This window comes from Nuphar pumila, chromosome 17 (assembly GCF_984573655.1).
Source record: "Nuphar pumila chromosome 17, dmNupPumi1.hap1.1, whole genome shotgun sequence".
NCBI lineage: Eukaryota > Viridiplantae > Streptophyta > Magnoliopsida > Nymphaeales > Nymphaeaceae > Nuphar > Nuphar pumila.
Window position 1 is genome coordinate 5,797,571 of NC_143265.1, and position 17,311 is coordinate 5,814,881.

Here is a 17,311-nt window from a genome sequence, read left to right on the forward strand (position 1 = left end):
GACGACTCTCAGGGTCGATAGCCACCAATAATGGGCAAAAGTATATATATATCATCAATGAGCATCACATCACTTCATATGGTATTCAATTCATAAAATCACCCATTTCACCAATAAGGTTCCAAGAATCATAGTTCACTATTGAACTTAAACATATATCGCATACTTTCAAAATTTGAGGTCACATGCATTTTAATCATATCATACAAAAGCATATTATCCTATGCATTATATCATTGCCACCAGGAGCATTGCATTATCAAAATCTAACCTCAAAGCATGCGTTCTATACAATGTGATCATGGTATATATCAAGAATCAACTAAACCTCAAGATACGTAATTTCTACGCAGTTCGAGTTATGCACACAGGATTCAAATCATATATGCATCTAAGACATTCAGATCATTGCATCATCTTCATAAGCATTCACATTTTTTACATCAAATCACATTCAACTATATTCTGCATGAAACACATGCACAAACCTCCTAAGTAATTTAGTTAGACATTCATGTTTCTTCAATATACTTACTCAGACAATCACAATGCAATCCTCTGCAATATAACTACGTAGGCGTGATTTATCATAAAAAACTAAGCGTTTGTAGTCGTGAGGTGTCATTCATCTAAATAATCTAAACTAATAATTTGTAGGCGTATAAGTCAACCACCTAAAAGTTAATCATTTGTAGGCGTAACAAGTTAACTACCCAAAAACTAATCAGTTGTAGGCGTGACATGTCATTTACCTACATAAGCATCATAATCATAAGGGTCTAGGTTGAACAAAATTCATACGTAATTTCATTGATAAACTTTTACTTGACAGGATCCGTACTGGAAAATAAAAAGTCTTACCCAAACTTATTAAAGTGTCTATTTGCTAATTCTCTATCTAACCCGTCATGCCGAAAATAAACATGGTTCCCTACTTTCACTGCTACTAGTGAGGCAACTTGGGTTGTTGCTGACTTTCCTTCGCGGTTCACTTCTTTAGATCTGCTTCCTTCTTGCGACAAACTCTGGCGAAATGCCCCATTTTTCCGCAATAGAAACAACCTCCAGTGTCTCGAGGGCATAGTTGTCCAGGATGACCATAATTACACTTCGAGCACTTACGACTAGACGATCGATGTAGCTTGATTCCTTTGCCTTGCTTTTGTTTCTTAGATGGGGATCTCTGCATTGCATCATTGGAAAGTCGACATTTGCTAACTTCCTTACTACCAACTGACTTATTGTTCTGAATATCTTTAACTTGCTTCCGTTGCTCCAAGCCTTGTGTGGCCAGATGCCACCTATCATACTTTCGCTTATGGCAGCATTCTTTTCCTGAATGGTCCACCTTACCACAGAAAGAGCAAACAATAGAATTTCGGGAGTACAATAGATTCGGGAGAACTTGATGGTTATCCATCTGTTTATCGCACTGACCCTGAAAGGTGTTCTCGCAAGCCACACTATGACTCAGGTTCTGAACCATAGATTGAAGATAAATAACGACTTCAGTCAAAACATTTATTGCCTCGCTCATCTCATTATACGACATCTAAATCGAAGCAAAATATTTTAATCAATTTAAGTACAAAACAACAAAATCAATAGCATTTACTGTGTGATGCAGATGTCGGATGGTCAAGAATCACTATTTTCCCTGTCGCTCTGATACCAAGTTGTAACGCCCCAAAAATCCAGGACTTGTAACTTTTAGAATAGTTTAGAAAGCTTTGAAATCATACAATAATCAGAGTTTAAATAATACTTCAGCGGAAAATGATATTTTTAAAACCACAAGTCAATGGACCTTGAGCGCATTACAGCGTAAACTTTCCTTTGTCAAATCCCACACAACCATTGAAATCAAATGGTTTAGAAATGGAGTTTCAATAATTGAGAATTCGTTTGTTGAAACCAAGAAGAAGCTTACTAAAATAGTTTTATTAACTCACGGTTTAATAAAAGAGAAATTTTGAATCACACTTTATACCAAATTTACCAACATGTCCTCAGGAGCGAAACATCAGGGAAAAAATTCTATCTTGACCTCATCACGCCATCGTGCCATCGCAGACTGTATTACCTATCCATTACCTGCCCATAAAATGGGTCAGTTTCGCTAAAAACTGATAGGTGCACAGACATGACAATATTGAACATAATTAAGCAGAATAATTTAATATGTCAAGTAGACAGACAATTATATAGCAATTTAATTTCAACAGATTCACAGAGCAACTATCATGAGCATAATGCTAAAATTATTACAAGCATTTTACTGGCACAAGTAGGCTAACTATTACAAGCAAAGCACTGCACAAGAAAGTTAACTAGCAAAATAAAATGCTCCATCAACCACACACACAATTCCATAAGTATTGAACCTGTTGTACCCTATAACTTTCATACGTGCATAACTGAACACATTGTGTGATCGGATTTAAATTATGTTTCGATATTAACTGGCCAAGCGGGTACGCACAAGGCACGACTCTAGAAACAACCTAGACTGATCCGGGGGTTTATTATGCTATGTATTTTATGATAACCCGGATAGCTGACTGAGTCCGCACCTAAGGGGGCAGTCGGTGACCAAGAGAGAAATCCCCAAAGCAGCATAAACAATGGATGCATCCCAAACATGGAGAGCTACCACCTAGGATAATTATGGTAGTCTCATTCTCCTAACTCCGATGACTTGGGAAGCCGAGTCTTTTGCTCGTAACTGTCATTAATGGCCTCTCCATCGAAGTTTTGTACCTTCCTGTCCTCTCTCCTGACAGGAGTCAGCGATTCGAATGAGTACATCAGGGGTAGTTAACTGAAGACCCATTCTACATACTCTGGTCTTTCGACCAACTCGAGTATCTTGCCGGTGAAGGCGAAAACATCACTTATTTAGGTGATCACAACATTTTGTTATTTTCACTCATCGAGGTTGCCACAACCTACTCATCCAATCATCGCAACGTAAGAAGACATACTTGTCAAAAAGTACGGTCGTACTTGTCAAAAGTACGGCTACGATGAAAGGGAAATGGTTCCACAAAAGAAACACCCAACAGGAACACCCAAATACTGAACCAGGGAGGTGTGTGGGCTTCTCAAAAGGAACACCCAACACACAACTTCATAACGATCCAAGAGTGCTCATTTGACACGATTCATCCTTAAAAGCCATAATGCCACATTAAGTCATTCACGCAAGGCACAACACAATCAATCTTGCATCCAAAATTTATCTTAGTATCGACATGCGACACTAGATTGATAAATAAAGAATGGGTCCTTCAACAGAACCCCACTCATTCATATGCTCATGCCTCTGATCGGGGTTATTCGAATTGGGTCGCAACTCGAATCGGGGTTATAAAATATTTCTCCCAAGTGTGTGGACCTGAGAGGGCCTATATGTGACTTCGAAATCCGACAGGACTTAAAACTTAACTTTGCAAAAGTTGTGTATTTTGAAGAGCCCTGGGTTTGCAGAAGGAAATCCTCTTTAAAAGAACTATAGCACACAAGTACAACTTCTAGTGTTTTGAAAACAAGTGATAACAGGATAGGCACAAGGCTACATTTATGTAAGTACATATTTACCATGAATGTGAGCATATGCAGATTATAACATGTCAACAAACAACTCTCGACTTGCGATACCGCACATCGAGGGAAAAACGCATAAGTAACACACGAGGTGCCAAACCATACCTTGACCACTTAGATAGGCAAACACATAAGGTCATAAGTAATACATGAGACACGAAGTCGTACCTCACTCAAAGGAAATATGCAGGCAGAAATGTATACATGCAAACAAGGGCATATGTATTTCAAAAAGTACGAAACCGCACCTCAAATTCATAAACAACTACGCAAAACAATAATCGAAGAATGAAATTGTACATCAACCCATAGGAACGTACATGCAAGTATATATGCAAACAATTAAGGGCATAAGTATTGCAAAAAGTGCGAAACCACCTTCAACACATAAGCAAATACGCAAATTAATACTCAAAGAGTAAAATCGTACCTCGACTCATAAACTTGCAGACAAGAATAATACGCCACGCAAAAGCAATATAAATCTAAGTACAACTAGCATAGACATCTTAATTATTTCAACTTAATTAGATTTATTGCCCCTTGTGTGACTTTACCCTACCTCGGGATGTCGTGCAGCTGTGTGCGTTTACGAGTGAGGATAATACGAGGGTCGAGCCGCGGAGCACGATCGAGACCTGTTGCGTAAATCTGCAAGAGTGAGAGTTATTATGACGTAGTTGTCAAAAAGAGCAGAAGGCCACTGGTAAGACCTGCCCTGCCGGCGGAATCAAAAGAGTGGCAGGGGTATCGGCCCCTGTCTGACCAAACAACGAATGACAGGGGCCTCGGCCCCTGTCTGACAGGACAGCGGATGGCAGGGGCCTCAGTCCCTGCCAGACAAAGCAGTGAATGGCAGGGGCTGAGGCCCCTGCCGGCCAAAACACGAACGACAGGGGTCTCGGACCCTGCCTGCCGAAACAACAAACGGCAGGGGTCTCGGCCTCTGCCTGCCAAAACAACAAACGGCAGGGGCCTAGGCCCCTGCCTAACGAAAGAAATAAATTGCAGGGGCCGAGGCCCCTACCTCACGGAAACAACAAATGGTAGGGGCTTGGGTCCCTGCCTGACAATATTGGACGACAGGGGCCTCGGCCCCTGCAAAACAATGAATGGCAGGGGCTTCAGTCTCTGCCAGACAAAACGGAAACTGGCAGGGGCCTCGGCCCCTGCCTGACGAAACGAAAAAATGGCAGGGGCCCCGACCCCTGCCTGACGGAACAGCGGCGAAACAAGGGGGAAGGTGTGGCAAGGGGGGTGTCAGTCCCTTGCCACCCTTCAGGTAGGCATAGAGGGAAAAAAGGAGGGCACGACACAGGCGGTATGCCGTCTGTCGGCCTCTCGGCAAGCCCTCAAGGAGAGGGAAATAAATGAGGAGGGGTGTCGCAGGGGTGATTGGCCCCATGCAGGCTCACCTGCAACCTCAAGAGAGAGGGGGGGGGGGGGGGGGGGCGACAGGGGCCCCGTAGGCCACCTGTCGGGCCTCCGATGGGTACAGGCGAGGCGGGAGGGCGCGGCAGGGGCCGTGCGCCGCTTGTCGGCCTCCCGACGAGGTGACAGAGAGGTGGGGTGAGGAGGAGAAGAGGGAGTACCTGGAAGGGGGAAAAAGAGGGAGGTGAAGAGGGAGGGCACGGCAGGGGCCATCGGCCTCCTGTCGTGCCTTCCGGCGAGATGACAGAGAGAGAGGTGAAGGGAGGAGACGACGTACCTGGGAAGAGGATCTTCGGCGGTGGTTGCAGCGGCGGCTGCGATCGGACCAGTAGGAGGAGGCGTCAGTCGGGGTTGTCAGCGAGGAGATCGAGGGCGGCGTGCTGGGGGCGAAGGGATGTGTGCCCTCCCCCGCCCCCCTGCAGTGCTTTTAAAAGCCTCAGGGGGGGGCGACGAATGGGGAAACCCCGATGGGTTTTCCCCAATCTCCCCGAAATCGAAGTTGGAGGGGGGAAAGGTGTTGCGGCGCTCGGGAAGGGGTTTTCTCAAAATCCCCTTATTGAGTCGAGTTATCTTAAAACCCTATCGATGGCGGGCCCGGGTCGGGTCCGGACCCGACCCGGCCAGGGTCCGATAATTTTTTTTTTAAATGCGGGTTTTACATGACCTGTCAATAATCCCACAAGAAAGTTTAGTTTGAGATTGAAAATAACCACGTTGGGAGTAAGCAACCTCAATTCCCAAGAAATATATCAGAAACCTTAAGTCTGACATTTCAAATTTCGAAGTCAAGACGGATTTGATATCCTTGACTCCTTTGACATCATCACCTGTTATTAACATATCATCAACATATAACAATAATATCACAATACCTGCATCGGATTTTCTGATAAATAATGCAGTATCTGTATAACAGGAAGAGAATTCATTTTCTAACATAACATTGTTAAATCTGTTATACCAGGCTTTGGGCGCCTATTTTAAACCATAGAGAGCTTTTCGAAGACGAAAAACTTTATCTTTAGAAACTTTCATACCTGGTGGGGCATCCATATAAACTTCTTCATTAAGATCACAATTTAAAAAAATATTTTTAACATCTATTTGAAAAATGTTTCATTTTTTAATAGACGCAATAGTGATGAGACATCTGACTGTAATCATCCATCCTACGGGTCCCAATGTCTCTTCATAGTCAATTCCATATTCTTGGCCATACCCTTTTGTGACTAAGCGAGTTTTATACCTCTCCAAAGATTCATCGCTCTTAGTCTTAACTTTAAACACCCAACGACAACCTATAGTTTTCTTTCCAAAAGCTAGAGTTTAAAATTCCCATGTGTTAGCTTTCTTAAGAGCTTTGAGTTTATTTTCCATAGCTTCTTGCCATTCTACACATTTTTTGGCTTTCTCAAAATTTCTTGGTTCAAAATAAGAATGAATGACACTAAGACAAGCTCTATACTTGGGTGAAAAAGAGTCATAAGAGACAAATCTTGATGGAGGCTTCCTATTTCTTTCAGATCGTCTAGGATCATGTGTGGGAATAGAATCACTATATTGCTCAATTGTACTTTTGAAAGTATTTCTATCTCTACGAGAATAGGTTATTGGGTCATTTGATGTTCTATTTTCTTGAGTACTGGGTGAGTTAAAGTCATTAGTGTCTACTTCATTATCACTATCATGGTTTGATGATATTTCATCATCACTGGACATATCATCATTATTAGATAATAGGTCAAATAAGAAAGAATAGTCAACATTTTCGTGGTAAGAATAATTTTTTTTAAAATCACTTTCATTTTCCAAAAAGTCACATTTCTTGAAACATATAACTTATCATTTTTAAAATCATAACAACGGAATCCTTTTTGTGCCTCAGAATATCCAAGAAAGACACAGGGAATAGCTTTAGGTGAAAGTTTGTCATTCTTATCTGTAAGGACAAAGCATTTGCAACAAAAAATTTGCAATTTGTTATAATCAGGTTTCCTTTTATATAGTGTTTCAAAAGGAGAGATTTTACCCAAATTTCTATATGGTAAACGATTGATAAGGTAGAAAGATACAAGAGCCGCTTCGGCCTAATTTCTTTTTGAAATATTTTGAGCTATGAGAAGAGTTTGAGTGGTTTCAATGATATGCCTATGTTTTCTTTCGGCCAACCCATTTTATTGAGGGGTTTTAGGGCATGACCTTTGATGAACAATACCACTATCTTCAAGATACTTCTTGAATTCATTTGAGAGATACTCTCCTCCGGAATCAGTTCTAAATATCTTTAAGTCGCTATTAAATTGATTTTTAATCATCACATGATATGATTTAAAACATGAAAAAACTTCATGCTTATGTTTAAGAAAATATATCCAAGAATACCTAGAAAAATCATCCAAAAAAATCACATAATTGTAACGCCTCGAAATCTTAACCCAAATTTGGAGGATTTTTTTTTTTCAATACAGCGGAAACCAGTCATACCGTAGGGCTAAGCATTCCAGAACATTACAGATGGAGCAAGACCAAAACATTCTTTTCATTTCAATATCAATGAAAATTAAGATCAGAGTTCTCACACTATCCTTGGAACAGTAAATCCAAAATCCCGATCAAAGCCTCATCCCGCAGTCGCTCCTAAATCCAACTCTTCACTTGAAAATTTATAGGAATTAGACTACAACTGTCTAAGTAGGAATTACTGTAATTTTTCTTGCAGGTATATCATGTGTCAAGTATATGGTGTGGGTGCCAAATGTGATTTTCAACCCATATAAGAATAAGTAAAGAACTACGCTACAACAGTCAACAATTTATGAGACAGATAACATATGCATGTTCTAATGCATAGTAGGAAAATACATGACTTATGCGAAATACATGAATCCTCTTATTATTTTTCCTTAAGTTTCCCTTTCATATGCATGCCCTATTAAATGCATACAATTTAAGTTTCTCTTTTTAATTACCGTTGCCCGCGGATACACCAAACGGGTATAAACCCCGAGGTCAAGTAGGTTCCCAGGATAGCTTAACACACAATTTGTATTTTATAACTGGGTTCCAACTTAGCCCTCGACCGATATCAAGAAACAACACCATCCATCAGAACATTAGACCTCCACATCTAATGTCGGGGACACAAGGGACACCCCACGCCCACAAGTTCCACTTCCTTGGTACCATAAACAACAGCTGTGTCAAACACACCACTCCCGGGTAAAGTGGCAGACTCTCCCTAAAACCGTGGCCAGGAGAAAGAACCTCAATATCGGGTTCAGGGGACCAACTTTCAGCACACGGAGTTTTTGTATCCTCAAAGTCTCCCTAAGACCTGATCTCCAAGATTCTCATACTCCAGATGAGATATCCCAGAACGTACATTACACTGTTCTTCTTCATTATATTTTTATTAAAGTCAATTCTTTAAGTTTGCAACACCATATGCAAAAGTAAAAATGAAAACCCGCATCCTCCCTTGCCGGGACCCTTACGGGACTCCAGCCCGTATAAACAACGAGAACAGTGTAATAATGTGCCAAACCATCTTATGTGGTTTAAGTGATGCAGTTAAAAACATATGTGAAGGGAAACCAAACCCACGACTCTCCATGCCGATGATGATTCATTTAGACCATCGATGCATCATATGCAAAAAGTATGACAATATGCAATGTATGCAATGAGGTCAACATGCTTCCAAATGTACATCCATTCAAACCAATTTAACAATGTGCATGAGTTACCACAGTCATATGCATGTGTTCACCATCCATGTGTGAGTGCTTTCACGTAATCATTTAACACATGCATTAATCCATAATTCATAAGTACATGAGAACATTTATGCACGATTGTGCATGCCAAACACACATCGATTTCATGTATGCACACGTACTTGAAAACTGATTCATAAATGCACGATAATCAAACATGTCGCATAAATGTAGGCACATAAAACTTTTCATTCATAACATATGTTAACATCCACCCACATGAACATAACCCGGACCTAGGAATTGAATTTCAGGGTTGCATACATTCGTGTCATGTATACACCTGTACCAAAAACCCCAAAGTTTCTCCACAACTTTATTTCTATTATACCCAAGTTAATAACCCCAATACCCGCATCGAGTGTTCAATCGATATCGCCCATTAGGCAAATTTTCCCAAGTGACTGCCTCACGGAAAGGCACATATCCATATGTCTCTAAGTACACCGTCATATATTTAACTCAATGTGACAATCTTAAGCATATGCAGGCTTCTGTATACATTCATAAATGGTGGATTTCATATGAAGTAACGTGTTCTTAAAACAAGCATCATTTTGCTAACAATCTAAATTATGCATGCTATATTTCACGGACTTTGCTAAAATGCACAGACAATCATAATAACATGGCTAGGAACCCTATGCCGAAAAGAACTACATGAATTTCCAATGCAGCTCGGCTACCACACAGCATGCTCTGTTTCACAGAAAATAACAGGCACTATTTCAGCAAACATCGCCTAAAATAAGCATGCTGTATTTTCCAGACTCATGCTAAAAATACATGGTCAATAATAGAACATGATCATACCATGCCTAAAAGAAATACATAAATTTCTAATTCAAGATAAACTTCCCAGTTTTTTTTTTTTGAAACAAAATATCTGTCAAAGATTTGTTTTATATACATCTAAGCCATCACATTCAATTATACTAGTTTTGCAGGCATTCTCAATACAATATAATATTCATTTGTTGAAACATCTACCAGCAAAACATTCACGATTCATTGATTGAAGCATCTACCAGCTGAACATTCAGAGTCATAACAATCACAAGTAATCGCAGACAACGAGCAGCATGTATTATAAATCACCTAACAGGTATTATAATTGTAAACACAACTAAAGGATATACACGGATTAAAACATTAGTAAGGTCAAAATCACAGCTATAGAGAGAGAGAGACTGTGCTGTGACATTTGCTTCAACAAGCTTGAACTTGCCAAAACAAGTACATAAGAAGAAACTGCATCGTCCAAAATGTATTGGCATTGAGAGATGTGATCAGTATTCACTGAAAGGAACTTTAATGTACTCTTGGCATGAGCCCCTTTCAGCTGAATCCTGCGAATTTCACAGCTTTCCGCATAGTGCTTTAAGTTGTGCTAAGCCCTCCATTGATTGGAAAATAGAGGATTTCCCATCAGTTAAGTAATTAAGAACCTACCATTTGAACATTGTCGAGCTAAACATTTTCCCATAATCAAGTTATAGAAAAAGAAAGCTGAAAGATTCCACAAAACGTTGCTAAATTTTTTTTTATTAGAAAAGGATTTCGTAATTTTCTCCAGCTCAAATTCAGTCTATCACATTTGCCGACCAAGGTGAAGAGCTGATGTGAATATAACTGCCACAAGAGATGTTGCATTATATACAAAATTAGGTGACAGTAGGTTCCAGTACAAAGGCATGTTCACTATTTCACTGTCATTGTTCAGAACATGAACAAACTGATCAACATTAGCCAGTAGGCTGGAAACCTACAACACATCAAGGACTAAATACCTTTGTTTATAAATTTAAGATTTTCATTTAAGACAACAATCTCAATAATAACTGTAACTTCTACCATGGATCATGAGTTCTGAACATTTATTCATTAGAAAATCATACGAGGTTTACATGCGGGAACAAACTGAAATGCTTTTACAAAGAATTTCTGTAAGGTAATCCTTTAACAGTCATTATAGATTTTCATGTATAAAATGTTGATCGCACACATTCAGCAGCAAAAAGAAATTAATACAAGAAACACATGCATGTCAAGTCCATCTCCAGGCACGAATCAAATAAATCAACACAGTCACAATGTCATCAATTTACCAGAATGTAACAGTAAACTGGTCCAATAATGATATGTATGATAAAACACCCAAAATCGTCATATTGCTATGGTACCAACAGTGTACCCAACAGCGACCCAGTCGGCATGAATCGAAGGGTACCCATTAACAGCAAGGAAAAGAAAATTAATAGGTTATTAGGGATCCGAGAATCCCATAACAGAACTCAACAAAATTTTATCAATATTCAAAGCCCCCCTTTTCATTACACGAACACACCATAATGTATTTGGACTTTCACCGTGGCCGAAATCGAAAATCCCCTTTGAGGCATTTGTTCTTCTGCGATTTCGGGACTGTATAACAACCGACATCCCACCCGATTTGCGAATCTCGAAGGATACCCCCTACAAATCGACTGATTTGGGGTTTCGGACCACCCACACCCCACACGAGCCCACAATCAACCAGTAGGAGAAAGCACAGAATCCCTACCTGTTCCGGCGATTGGAGGAGGTCGCCGGCGATTCTGGTGGCAGGCGATGGCGGCAGCAGGTGGCCGGGAGGCTTGCTGACGACGGAGCTCCTGCCGGCGTGAAGGGTGCGATCGGGAGGCTGCTGTTGATGGTCGGCCTGCTGTTTCCGCAGCCGCGATGCCGGTAGAGAGGGTGATGAGGGGCAGAGGAGAGGGAGAGCAAGAAATCCAGGACTCCCTTTTTGCAGGAGGGCAGCCCACGAAAAGGGAGGGGATAGGTTTTCCCCCCTTTCCCTTCGGCGGCCTCGCACGACCCCGCCCCCTGCTTCCATCGTGTTAGGGTTCTTTCAGAACCCTAACTGCGGCCTTCCCTCCATTTTATCGGGCAGACCCCTGCCCTTTAATTTACGTTTTTTTTTTATTATTACTTATCGGTATCGCAGGGCGCGACCCTGGTCCAGATTCGAGACCCGCGAGCCTGCTGCGATCAGGATCAGTGGATCCTTTGCTTACCCGGGTCCGCGATTTGGGTCCGAAGTTCTCCAATAGTGTGGATCCGCGGATTGGATCCACACGTTATATTTAATTTATTTTATATCCCTTTATGGGTCTTGGATCCCAGACCCAAATCAAACCGTTTACGCATTATGTCTATAAAAATCCAATTAATACCCAAAAAAAAATGCGGTTATTACATAATAGACAAACCCTCCTTTTGAAACAACAAGTGTTGGTCCCCAAACATCCGAATGAACAATTTTTAAAGGTTTAGAAGTAAACATGGATCTTTGATCAAAAGGCATACTTCTCATTTTTCCAAGAATACAGTCATTACAAGAGAATGTATCTTTACAAAGTTTTTTAGCAAAATGCAAATAAGATAACTTGGTGATATTGGGATGACCAAGTCTTTTGTGCCAAACATTTATATTCGTGTGTTGGACAACATTACAAAAAAAATTTTTAAGAACTTGAAGAGAGTCCATATAATATAAGTCTCCCTTCCTAGAGCCTTCCCCAATCAATTTCCCGGACCGACGATCCTGTATTAAACATTTATCAGAGAAAATTTTAATATCACATCTATGGTCCGAGAGTTGAGAAACAGAGAGAAGGTTCAAGTTTAATTTTGGTATAAATCTAATTTTGGAGATAAAAAAGTTTTGAGTTTCAAAATTCCCAACACCTTTAATTTCAAGAGAAGTCTCATCCGCAGTAGAAACAAAAGATGGGGAAATATTTTTTGAATATTCGGAAAGAGAATATATGTTTGGGGACATATGAAAAGACACACCCAAATCCAAAAGCCAAGAAGTTTTACCTGGAGGAGAGAAAAAAGATATGGCGGCTCCCGAGATGGCTTCCTTGAGAAGAGGTTGAAGTGCCTCTACAATTTAATTTAGTGAAAGGGATCCACTTGAGGAAGTCTCCTGCTTTTGCGGCTGAGAGGTGGTGGTCATGGCTAACAACTTCTTCCACTTGGGACAAACGGGTTTGATATGCCCTGGTTTTTTACAAAAATGGCAAACAATTTTGCTATAATCCTTTTTTCCACTTTGTCCAACACTTCCTCCTTGATTTTGATTTTTAAAATTAGGGGGACGATAGTCTTTTAAATTGTTTTCGTGCCTAGACACCGCATTGACCCCATCATTCTCTTTGGAATTGGATGAAACCGCAAGTACATTTGACCCTTGCTTACTTATACCCATACGGGTTTCTTCCCCACTTAATTTGGTGAGAACATCCTCAAGAGAAGGGGGAGTGAAAGAGGACAAAAGAGAAGACCTTATTTGCTCAAATTCGGGCTTTAGCCTATTCAAAAAATTCAAGAATCGATCTTCTAATTGTTTGTGACGAAGTTCAATCGCCTCTCCACTCCATTTTGGTTCGAGCATAGCAAGCTCGTCCCAAATAGAAGAAAGTTCGGTGAAATATTCCCTAATGGTCATTTCGCCTTGGAGAAGAGTTAGAGCCTTCTTTTGAAGGTAATATTTATGGGACAAGTCTCTTGAGGTATACATTTTCTCAAGATACTCTCATGCTTGAGAAACCTTTTTGAATTTGATAATATTCGCGTTGATTTTTGTCTCAACGGAAGAAAACGTTCAAGACAATATTTTGAAATTCTTCATTTCCCATTCATCATGCTTCTTTGAATATTCCTCAAGAGCTTTGGTTCTTTCCTCTCCTTCAAGGATCTTAATTTCACCTTTCTCCATCAAGGTGATTTTTGGTTCCGGTTTCGGGATTGTGCCTTGCACATAACCCCAAAGACCTTTTCCTTTTATGTGAACCTCCATGTTTCCGGCCCAAACGTGATAGTTGGAGCCATTGAGTTTAAATCCAAAAGAGAAATGAGACTCTTTTTCACTCATTAGAGAGAAAAGATAGAAGAAAAAATACGTACCACAATATGACTTTTAAGTCCTACTTGTCGAAGAGCCAACAACAACAACAACTACGCCTTCGTCCAAAACAATTGGGGTCGGCGATATGAACCAAAAAAGAAAATCATTCTGGGTCTTCTACATGAATTCTTCTCCTCCAATCATTTCTATCCAATGCCATGTTCATGGTGAGGTTCAAAGCATTCATATCCTTTCCTATCATCTCCATCCAAGTCTTCCTACGCCTACCCCGACCTCTTTTAACTAATATATTTCCCCATTTCTCCATCCTTCTAACTGGAGCATCATTAGGCCTTCGCCGAATATGTCCAAACCACCGTAAACGATTCTCTCTCATCTTATTTTCAATGGGTGCAACGCCTACCTTCTTACGTATCTCCTCGTTTCGAATCTTATCTTTTATTGTATTTCCACACATCCATCTAAGCATTTGCATCTCAGCTACACTCATTTTTTGAATATGATTTCTCTTGGCCGCCCAACATTCCGTACCATATAGTAAAGCAGGCCTAATAGTCGTCCTATAAAACTTTCCCTTCAACCGCAATGGCATTCTACGATCGCACAAGACTCCAGTTGCACTTTTCCATTTCATCCACCCAACCTTTATCCTATGATTTACATCTCCATCAATTTCTCCATTCTTTTGAATGATAGATCCCAAATATTTGAAACAATCATCCACCGGTATTTCTTGTTCACCAAGCTTCACTACACTCCCATCACTACTTCGTTGCTTACTAAATCGACATTCCATATATTCTGTCTTACTTTTACTTAACTTAAAACCTCTTGCTTCCAATGTCTGTCTCCATAATTCTAACTTAGCATTAACCCCAGCTCTAGACTCATCAATCAAAACAATATCATCAGCAAACAACATACACCACGGCACATTTTCTTGAATTGATCTCGTAAGCTCATCCATCACTATAGCAAATAGAAAAGGGCTTAAAGCAGATCCTTGATGTAACCCAACCGTTATAGGAAAATTGGTTGTCACACCTCCACAAGTGCGAACATTGGTTACTACTCCTTCATACATATCTTTAATTATACTAATGTACTTGAGAGAAACACCTTTCTTCATCATTGTCCACCAGAGAACGTCCCTAGGTACTCTATCGTATGCCTTCTCCAAATCAATAAAAACCATATGCAAATCTTTGTTCCTCTCTCTATATCTCTCAATAAGTTGTCTAAGGAGATGTATAACTTCCATAGTTGATCTTCCAGGCATAAAACCAAATTGATTCTCCGATATCATGACAACCTTCCTCAACCTAGACTCAATCACCCTCTCCCAAAGTTTCATAGTATGACTCATGAGTTTTATACCACGATAGTTTGTGAAATCTTGTATATCACCCTTATTCTTATATAGAGGCACCAAAGTACTCTTCCTCCACTCATTAGGCATCTTATTTGTCCGCCAAATCTTGTTAAAAAGATTTGTCAACCATTCTAAACCTTTCTCTCCCAAGCATTTCCAAGCCTCGATAGGTATACCATCTGGGCCAACTGCCCTTCTTGATTTCATTTTCTTCAAAGCCTCTGCAATTTCTTTCTTTTGAATCTTGCGCATGAAGTCACGATTTATCTCATGAAAAGGAATGGAGAAGTCTCCAAGATCCTGAGCATGACTTTCATTAAAAAGCTTATCAAAATAATCTCTCCATCTCTCCTTAATCTCCTCATCTTTGACTAAAACCCTTTGCGTTACATCTTTGATACATCTAACCAAACCTAGATCCCTCGATTTCCTATCTCTCATCTTTGCAAGCCTATAAATATCCTTCTCGCCTTCTTTGGTATCCAACTTGTCATAAACCTCCTTATATACCTTATCCCTCACGTTTCAAACTACTTTTTTAGCTTCCTTCTTTGCTATCATATACTTCTCCAAATTCTCATTATCACGACTCTTACTTAGATTTCTATAACACTCTCTTTTAACCTTAATAGCTAATTTGACATCCTCGTTCCACCATGACGTATCCTTACCTAGCGGTGCACCGCCTTTAGACTCACCCAATACCTCCTTAGCCACCTTTCTCATGCCACCCGCTATCTTATTCCACATTGATTCTGAATCCTCCTCGAGACACCAATCAACTTCCTTAACTACCTGCTCTACAAACATTCCTTGTTTAGCTCCTTTTAGTGCCCACCACTTAATTCTAGGATCTATCCTATGTCTATCCCTTTTGCGGCATTGTCTAATTCTAAGATCTAAAATTAAGACTCTATGTTGTGTAGCTACACTTTCTCCCGGTATAACCTTACAATCGATGCAACAACCCCTATCTCTCTTTCTAAGTAGGAAAAAATCTATCTGACTCGTATTAACCCCACTTTTAAATGTTACTAGGTGAGACTCCCTCTTCCTAAACCAAGTGTTAGCTAAGATCATATCATAGGACAAACCAAAATTTAAAATCCTTTCTCCACTTTCGTTTCTTTCTCCTATACCATAACCTCCATGGATACTTTCAAAACCATCCCTACTAATGCCTACATGTCCATTAAGGTCACCGCCGATGAAAAACTTTTCTCCATAAGATATCCCTTGTACTACTCCATCTAAATCTTCCCAAAATTGATGCTTAATGGAATCATCTAAACCTACTTGAGGTGCATAAACACTAATAATATTAATAATATCCGTACCTAATACTAATTTAATAAGTAAAATCCTATCACCCTTCCTACGGACCTCAACTACATTATCTATAAACTCACGACTAATAACAATCCCTACTCCATTCCTATTCCTATTTATTCTTGTATACCAAATCTTATATCCCCAAGGTTCTATCACTTTTGCTTTCTCCCCTACCCATTTGGTCTCTTGTAGACATAAAATATCAATCTTTCTCCTACACATAACATCTACTAACTCTACCAACTTACCAGTTAAAGACCCTATGTTCCAAGTGGCTAGCCTAATTTTATGGTCTTGGACTAACTTCTTTACCCTCACCCATCCAACAAAGTGAGGGAACCCTTGCCTATTTGACACCACACCCGGGCGCCGGTGTGACGCATCGCTTCTGGGCGACGACCTAGCAACCCTTGCCCATTTATCACTGCCTCCGGGCCTATAGAGTACAACGCGTCGCTCAGTAGGGAACGCCCCAACGAAATTCTCATATTGGTTCATATTCATAGGGTATGACGAAGTTTTTATGCTGGCGGTCACTGGCCTACCGCAACCCTCCTCCTTTATCCGGGCTTGGGACCGGCAGTGTATAACTAAACAGTTATACACAGTTATAAACAGTTACTTGTCGAAGATCCCTTCTAAAATATTGAAGGAAGAGAAGCCCCCGCTCCAATCTCCAAGAAGCCAAAGGCATGTTTTTCGAGGCACCAAAAAAATAAAAAATCACACAATCTTCAATCTTTAACCAAGCTCTGATACCATGTAAAAATGTCTTCAAAAAGACAATATGCATACAAGCAACTAATACTTCACAAGAGACGTGCACAAAAGCACCCAAAGAACACTTGAAGAATTATGCACAAAGGCATAAAATAGCAC